Source organism: Cavia porcellus, unplaced genomic scaffold (assembly GCF_034190915.1).
Source record: "Cavia porcellus strain 051 isolate PalLab524CR breed Dunkin Hartley unplaced genomic scaffold, mCavPor4.1 scaffold_19, whole genome shotgun sequence".
Lineage (NCBI taxonomy): Eukaryota > Metazoa > Chordata > Mammalia > Rodentia > Caviidae > Cavia > Cavia porcellus.
This window is the reverse complement of record NW_026947502.1, coordinates 45894230-45903811: the sequence shown is the minus strand read 5'-3', so window position 1 is coordinate 45903811 and position 9582 is coordinate 45894230.

The window sequence follows — 9582 nt, the reverse complement described above, 5'->3', positions numbered from 1 at the left end:
CTCTTGGAAGCAAAAGCCATTATGACCTGTCACTTCAGTCAGGAGATATGCTGGATTCACACTGGGAAATGAATATTACTAGTCTGTGTGAGGCAGGGGCTTCCTCCAATGTCACACATGTCATGGCAATCACCCCTACTTCCCAGGACTCTCTTCCAGGTCACCTACCCATTGGTCTTAATTGGCACCCACACTAGAAAAGATGGCTATGATGGTGAGTCATGAACATTTGTAGCATGTGTAGGAGTAGAAAGAAACAAGGGGAACATTCAGGTATACCTTTCTCCACCACACATCACCAGCCCACAGCAGTCACCAGGACTGCTCAAAGCTCCCAGACCTCATCACTCCACTTGCAAGGAAGGAATGAATCTAGTGATACCATTTCCTGGGATGTGCTTCGGTTCCTGCCATTGCAGACTTTGGGTCTGTGCAAGAGATGGGAGAGCCCGCAAGTAGGTGCTTGCTGCCTCCCTGTACCTTACCTGCCCACTCTCCTGGCATGCTTCTGTAAGACGTTCTTCTTTGCATCCCTCTGACACTGCCTGAGAAGCCATATACAACAACCCTATGCTCAGTAACTCCCCACTAACCCTGACAAGGCCCATGTTGTAGTTTGTTTAAATGTCTCCCCAAAGCCTCATTCAGTCATAGAGGTGACTGAGTCTAGAGTTTGTGTTGGTTCCTTGTCTAGCGCTGGCATCGGTGGTGTGAGTACTGCACCCACCCAGGGACAGATCCAGCATATAATATAAAGGAGGGAAGGGGCTTGCTTTGCCCCTTTTTGCCCTTTCACTCTTGTTTTTGTGGCCACCATAAATGGCTGCCCCTCACCATGCCACCCTGCCTTGGAGCCAGCTGAGTATGGTCTGAAACCACCATAAACTGTAAGATAAACAAACCTTTTCTTTCTTCATTTTGGGCATCAGGAATTTTGTCTCAACAAGAGAAAGTAACCAAGACAGCCCATCAGGAAGAAGCCAGCCCTAGAAAGCCTCAGTGGCCCTGCTCAGCCCTAGAAAACATGGATTAGGAGGTAGAAGAGACAACAAGAATCCTACTGCTAGGACCTCTTGTGTCCTGAGCCAGACCTTTGCTCCCCATGGGGCTCCACTTCCTGCTGCAGTCTCCTCCCCATCTGCTTGATGACTCCTTCTTCCCAGAAGTCTCTGTTCACGAGCTGAGCCCTGGCTGCCAGTTGTGCATCACAGCTGTCTGCCTGCCTCCACTGAAACTCCTCTCCCCCTTCCTTACTCTTCCCTTGCTTCTTTTTTTTTCCCCTCGCCTTATTTATAAAAACTTATCTTATTTTACCTTAACTCACCTTCCTCTGTTCCACACATCATTTTCAAACAGACTATCACTTGTTTATTATATTTAGCATTTTGTCCCATCATGAAATATGAACTCTTTAAAACATTTAGATGACTAATGATAACTTTTCAATAACAATTTCTTGAATGAATCATTTTTTTTAAAATTTGACTCAAAATTGCACTCAAATTAGTAGGTACTCAATAAACATATGGTTTTGTATCAAGGGACTAGGCAGGTGATAAAAATATGCATGGAATTTGATCTGCATTTTTCCAGTTAATATCCTGGTATATTTGGGGTTCAATACTTGATCAGCATTGAAGTTCCTTCTTTGGCCATTCCCTGAATGACCATTGATACAGTGTTTCAGTTTATCTGGTACAGAGACCAAGGACTGCTGCAGAGACCTGTACCTGTTAGATACTCCACAGTAACTCAAACAAGATAGTGTTTGTGAATTTTCAGGGAAGGGACTTGGAACACAGTCTGCACGTAGCTGCCCTTCGGCACTTGTGTGTCACTGCATACATGGTATGTGGTGGTTAAATGATAGGATTGTAGGAGTCCATGGGGAGCACTTGCATAAAGTCTGCATTGTTATGCATACATCACACTGTGCCTGGTGGTCATGCAGAGTAGCTCACTTCATACTTTCTTCTTATTTGATAATGTTGGCCAAAGAACCCAGCAAAAAGTGCCAAAGAACCCAGGGATAGCCTGTGATAGAAGTCACCTCTCCAAATTACTTGCCATAGTCATTGATCACCAAACAAAGATGGCTCCTGAGATGGCTCATTCTGGAAGACACAGAAGTGCCGCTGAGACAAGCAGCTCTATGGCAAAACAGCTCCTGCTATCCAGAGCACCTACCTTTAGGCTTTTGATTATGAACTTTTCACTTCCAGAAAGGTAAATGTTGTGGTCTTTACAAGTCACTGGCAGTCAAGATCCATGGGTCCTCTTTGTCACTTTGGTTTCAATCACCCTAGACTGTATACAACAGCTATCCCCTCTGGGATCCCCATCAGGTCCCTCAGGGTGAATGTTGTGCATTCGTGCTGTGTGTGTTTTTCTGGCTTACATCAGACAATCAGAAGCACACACTTGGCAACAGTCTGAAACTCAGTAACCCTGACTTGGAGACCATAATGCTACCCTGAAATGGAGTGGGAGACAGATGTTATCACTGTAGCCAGGTGAGCACCAGGTGATTTGGTGAGGGAGAAAGGAATGGGCCAGATTCTAGAAATAAGGTGAAAGTAAAACCGAGAGGATTTCTCTGGAGAACAGATTTGGAGTGGAAAAGAGAAGAGTCAATAGTCCTAAGTGCTTACATCTGCCTATCGCAAAGGTAACAAAAGTGTACAACATGATTCTCAGTTTTTGAACTAAGAATCTTTTTCCAGATAAGAAAAAATCAGTAGAGGGAAGACCAAACACCCATTTTGATTTGGTTGCATCTTCCCCTCTCCCTTGAAATAATACTTGTCTTCCCACTGCTTCCTGGCTCTACAGCAAGCTTCCAAAATCACATAGTCACGAGACAGGGTCCCAGAAGAGAATTTTTATGCTTTAGGACAAATTTCTTCTATTTTCAGGACCCTTTGGAAAAGGTTTCCCAAAAGAGTTGTGCCACAAAGCAGACACACAGAAAACATGGGCCAATGGGTTGCCACATGGGGCTCTGCCCTTGGGCTGTGGCTCAACTGCTGTCTGGGAGAGACTGGTCAGAGCAACCCCTCACTCACCCCTCCCCTGAGTGAAGACCAAGACAGCTACAAATGTGCCACAGAGATTTTAATGGAAAAAGAAAATTGTAAAAGTGTATTTTACAACATTGCAGTAAATAATTCCTCCTGTAAAGACATCATAAAACAGATATGGGGTTGCTTAAAGCATTTGTTACAAAAGAAAAGTACAATCCCTTGCACCAGTATGCATTTTACATAAGCTGGATGTCGACTAAGATATGTAAACATTGGAGACATGGGATTTTCTGGTTTCTCATTTTTCAGAAAAGCTACAATAATAAATACACCTGATACTCATTTGATGGTGGTCGCATTCTGTTTAGCTTCAGAATGGCATCCTAAGGCCATTTGTGAAGATGCCTTCTCCGCACAGATCAAGGCAGAGAAGACAAGTCCTGGAACATACACAGCAGCAAGGCTTCTTTGAGTCTGCGTCTCTGTAGTCATATTGGAATGGCTGTTTTTGGCAAATCTGGTCCAGAGTCCCACCAAGGCCTAAGGCTTCCACCTCAGTTGAACTAGACATCCAAATCCACTTTCCCACCATAGTGGGAAATCAGGGCCTTGGGAGGAGTTTGTGACAAACCGTGCCACCCTCTGGAAGGGTGGCCACATTGGTCCCTTTGGTAGCTGGATCCCATCTCATGTAGAACTGTCCTAGAGTCCATCCACCTCCCCGCCCCTCCCCCGCAAGGTGAGTTTGGACAGACCTCCAGCAGCTTCACCGTCCAAACCAAATCCTGGTCCACTTACCACACTGCACACTAATGTTCAGAAATGCCAAAACAAAAAGAAAAGAAAGAAAAGAAAAAAGAATAAAGCTATAAAAACACAACACACAAATCCAGAGACACAGAGATATCCAAAGAATGTGTGCATACGCGTGCACGTGCACACACACACACACACACACATTCACTCCAACAGATTACATGAAGGTCCACGTCCCACTCCTCCACCTCCCCCCAAAATAAATCCCTTGTGAGTATAAGCCAATCCCTTTGATGGATGTGAGTTTGACACTAATTCAAGCTTAATTTCTATGCCTGAGGATCACAAACGATTTTCTTCCTTTCCGATATCATGAAGTGCAGGACATACATTTAGCTGAAGTTAAAATTGCATATCTAAGAGGGATTATCAGCAATTTACTGGCCTGTGGGAATAGACTAGAAATTTTTTTCTCCTAGTTAGTCAATTTGGTGGGTTAAATTCTGCCTATTGTCTTTGTCCCTTTCTCCTATGTGTTTTTAATTGGCAACCTTCTCAACAATGCTTTGGATATAACAAGACATCATCACCATCTCCCAGATGGAGTTAATCTGTTTCCCTACTTAAGTCTTGCACAGTGGTGTCCTCAGTGTCACCTAGCTCAGTGCAAAGTCTATTTGGTGGAAATTTCTGATAAGGCAGGGGGTGGGCTGAGATGACCTTGTGAAGGCCTTCCTAGCCCAAAACCAGCTGTCACAATGCTATTTGTGGACTGGATAAACAAATATATAATTAGCACTTTTCAGGAGTATGTGCTTCTCTGAGGAGCCATCAAATTATAGAGAAATCTTGCTAATTGTGGGTTCTGCTTCATTGGGTTCCCACTAATCGCATTTTTCTTTTCATTAGATTTTTGTTTCTCTACCCAACTTCTAAGATTCAGCTCAAGAAAATGAAACAATTATTGAGGCATGTTCTGGTTCAGTGCATGCTCTGGTCAACTACTCCTATTGCAAGATCGTGGAAGCACACAACCTAATCACCATCTAGCCTCACCATGGCCTCACTGTAGATGACCCACAGTTGTGCTGTAAAGAAACATAAGACCACTGCATGCACCAGCAACTTCTATTCAAAGAAAGGGGCCCAGTGGAGCCCCCAGACCCCACCACTATAGCTCACATTCAGGAGCTGTATCCTCCTCCTAGGTAAAGGAAAGTAAAGAGAATGTAGGCTTTGGTTCACTGGCAAATGCCCTCACCCATACTCCATTGTCTAAACATCTGGCTAATGCTGATATTGGAGCCCAACTGATGGGGGTACCCATCAAAAGAAGAGTTCAAGGAGCTGGACAGAGACATGATTCCTCTGTGAGAAAAGTCTGTATGACAATTTCATCTGGAAAATGGGAGATTCTCGGGGGAGAAAAACAAACCCCAACTTAGGAGCCCAGCTCCCTGCTGAGAGGACTCAGCATTGCCCCATCTCCACTCTGGACCTTCCCACCAAAATGCCAACCAAGAGTGTTGCCACTGATTCCATTTATCTATCAATGCCTATCTTGGAGATATCTGCCTCTCACCTGGCCATACTGTCTTTTGTAGAAGAGGACAAGAAGTGACTTGTCATAGCCACACAACCTGTTTACACATGAAGCATAAATAGAAGCCAGGGAAGGTGCCTAGTGTTCCCATCACCCACTGCCAGACAACTTCAGAGCCCAAGGCTTATGGCTGAAGTTTACAAGACCTCCTTAAAATCAGCCACACTCTGGATGACTGAGATCTCTAGAGTAAGGACCCAAAAAGTGAAAGGGAAGCTATGAAGGTTAAAAACTTCCCAAATAAAACTTATTGTCCCTTGAACACTTCTTCCTCTCCCCTAGCCCAAATTTTCCCTCTTCTGTCCTCCCAAGTCACCCTTTACCCTGAAATAACTGTTACCATGTGAAGGAAGGCAGGTGACCAGAAGGCCAACCACACCCATATTCTCATGTACTTGTTTGTCCCATACTTGTTTTCAGACAAAACTGGGAAGACACTGGGGGCAGATTCCCAGCCCCATGTCCCAGAAAGTCATTCACACCAGTATCTGAGAGATGGGTTGGTCCCATCCTTTTGCAGAAATTCCACCCTCCAGGTCCTTCCTTCACAGATGGAAAAGGAAGGCTCCGTGAGATGCACACGTTCACAGGATTGAGCATCGCTGTCCTCTAGGTCATTCTCAGCTCTGCCTCCCAGGCAGAGGCGACCTCCCCGGCAGAGGTGACCTCCCCAGGTTCACAAGTGTATGCTGGAGGGGTCCAGTGGAAGCCTTTCATCCTTCTGGAAGGCCTGTCTCAGCACGGGCCTGCCAGCCTGCTGGTTGTGCCAGAGAACTACCGTCAGCTTCCATGTGCCCTCTGAGGTCCGTTGATATGGAGAAGAGACGCCTGAGGACAAAAGTCTGCATGGTTAATAATAGTGAACAAAGGCCTAATCTGAACAGGGCTTGTACCTTAGTTTTATCCATGGTACTTACAACAGTGCTAGGCTTTTGAACCAGGTGAAGAAACTAACACATTCAGGGAACTCCCTTCTGACTGGACTGGGAAGTTTCTCCTATCTAACATTTCCCCCATCAGAAACCCTCTCCCCAGCATGAACCTCCCCCCAACTTGATTTTCCTGGAGGTCCCACCCCTCTCCCTCCTGAGTCATACCTTTATGACCACCTCTTGTGGTAATCACAGAGACCTAGCCCCCAGCTCCCCTTTATCCCACCCCCTCTCGATCCTCACTGTGTGCTTGCAGTCAGGGCACTTGGCTTGGAGACCAAGCTTTGCAAATTTCCTGAGCTTCACCAGCCCATTTCCCAAGTGGAGTTCCCTTGCTACCCCAACTACAGCAAGTCGAACACATACGCAGGGGGCAGTGGTGGCTTCATTGTGCATGTATCATGTGGGAGTCTGCAGATGTCTGAGAGGTGTGGGCCCCAGCAAAGCAAAGTTGAGTTGGGCCAAGTGGACCCCGAGGGTGGAGAAGACATGCTTTCCCAGGAAATAAAGGAACACTTGTACAGTGTCTGGTACATAGCAGGTACCCAAGTGCTAGTTCTCCCAGACATCCTGGATTTAGAGGTTATTCATAACCTCCAACTAAAAGGCAATGAAACCAAAGTTCAGTGGAGCAAGACTACTACCCACCTATTAATGGCAGAGGGAAGTGCCAGGTGTTTAAAATGGCCAGGCTTAGGCCATTCTCACTCTGCATGCCATTTGTTCCTTCCTCCCCAGGGGCAGCAGAATGAGGAGGAGCAGTGCAGGGCTGCTGAGAGGCAGAACCTGTGTCACTGACAGAGCACATCCCCACAACTGCTCAGCCTCCAGTAGGTGTACTACCACAGAAAATGGCACTGACTCAAGCCAGTCCCTCACGACAGTCCCATCACGGGCCCGCCTTCTGCAGGGAGTGCCTAGCTGTGGGCCACACCTGGCTCCATTTCATACATGGCCACCAGGCACATGGAACCAAACAATTAGTGGTAGGTTTACATCATGTGGGTCAGAAGAGATTTCTGGAGACTTGCATTAAACTACCATTTCCACCTAGCACGTGCAGGTGTGCTTCCATGATGGCAGTGTAGCTGCAAGAATTAGAGTTGCCTCTTTCCTGCTCAGGGTCACCCTCCCTTCCACCTGACACTCGCTGCTTCTAAGGCTAGGAACCTAGGAGGTTTGCTTCCCAGTTTGTCGATCCATGATAGAAGCAATCACTGGAGCAATCAAGGGGAGGGCATGACTACACCAGGGCCCATCCGTTGAGAGACTTTGAAAGGCGAGGTAAGACACTTTGTCTCTACCTGTGCACTGCCAAGTGATGTGGAGACCTTGCTGAGTGGCAGTGCAATCTGAATGGGCATCGTTCCTTGATCAAAAGGAAAGGTGATAGCCATAGCTGGTGCACTTAATGAGACCATCACAGAATGGGCTGTGCCCTAGAACTTTCTAGAGCAAACATGCCAAAGACAAAGCACATCTGTAACTCTTATTGGACAAGGCAGTGACATAATATATCACACCCTGGGAACAATGAATGAGGAGGACATGGTAGGCATTTCTACTCTTGGAGCTGGTAGGGGCCGAGGCAGCCTGAGTGGCTTGCAGGGACCCTCATGAGCATCTGTCTGTGCTTTCTGTCTATGTGTAGCTGGACCATTCCCACATGTGTTTGGGGTCAGTGTGCTGACACTTCACCCACACAGAAGAGGTCCCAGGGAGAGGCCAGAAATCCAAAGCCTGCTTGGGCTTAGGCTGTGAGACCCAGAATCCACCGACACATCTCTTGAAGCTGCAGTTAGTTCCCCTAACAGAGGAAAACAACATTTAATATGACTTATTTATTCACAATGAAAGCAGTAACCACAGAGGTCCCCGGAGAGACAGACATCAAGTGCATAAATCATAGCTACACAACAGCAACTACAATATTTTCTTGCCAACAGTTCCTCAACCTGAGGGAACAAGCAGACAAAAGCAGGGCATTCTACAGGACTATGGGCCTGGACTCTTCAAAAATATCAACATCAAGAGACAAAAACAGTGAGGGAGATGCCCTCAATTGGGGGTGGTCTGGGACAACAAGACAAGCAGGTCTGGAACATTTGCTGGATGGCATCTTAGATTCACAAAAAGCTCTACAGGATATTTTGGGGGAAACTTGGGATCTTTGCACACAGATTATATTAGTAATATATTATACTAAATATCTTAGGCGTGACAATGGCACTATGTTGGAGAATGCACTTGTTCATGAGAGATATACAATGTTTTTCTTTGGCTGAACCACCTAAAAGTTGTAGACATGACACTTTTTCCTCCAAATGTCTCTGAGGGAGAGTTGAGGGGATAAAGGGGAGAGGGTGGCAAAGTGTTGAGGCTGGTGGGTCTGGAACAAAGGGAAAGGCTCACTGTACTATTCCTTCAACTTCTCTGTAACTCTGGGATTTTCAAAACAAACTTGGTAGGGGGATCATGATCACAGACTTTGGTTTTTCTGGAGCAGCAGCCTCTATCAAGATGTGGTCATGAAAGAACAACATAAAATGCACTAATGCTCAGCACTCTGGAGAACCCAGAGAGCACTGGGCCTTGGCTCATGTGGTGACCATTGCTTTCTGCCATTGTGTCTCTTCATCTTCCCAGCTCCCAGTCTCCTGTCAAATGAAGCTGTTTTGGCTTTCCTTTTGAGGGCTCAACCTTCAAATATGCCCAGTGATCAGAATATCCAGGCCAAAAGTCTTCGCGGGTCAAGTTCATTTGGGATTAAGTGTCCATAGTTCCCACCTATGCTCTCTCACTGTGTTAAGGAAACGCTACCAAGGCTCTGGGAGTGAAATGACTTCCAGGAGCCCAGTGAGGCAAGACACAACGTGCTGCCACTCTTTCCTTGCCTAGGATGTTTCCAGGATCCCACGAAGACCATGACTCTGCAGGGGAAAAAAAAACATTTTACAAGTGTGAGCCCCAGGTCACACCACTTTAAGAACTAAGCCACACTCATAGGTGACAGCGACTGTGGTACTGACTGGAAGACACGTCCCAGCATACACCTCCAATCTCACACCTCTGTGGATGCCCTCCTGGGCGTCTCAGTTAGGGTTCATTGTAAAAGGAATATGAAAGAAAAGAGGCCAGAAGCCTCGGAGGTCAGTGATTGCTTTCACATCTCTCACCTCCCCCTTCCATCCAGTGCACACAAGCAATGGAGCTGTCTAACTCTGTTCTCTCCACCTGTGTTTTCTCCACCAGCTGCAAGTGTTTGTGC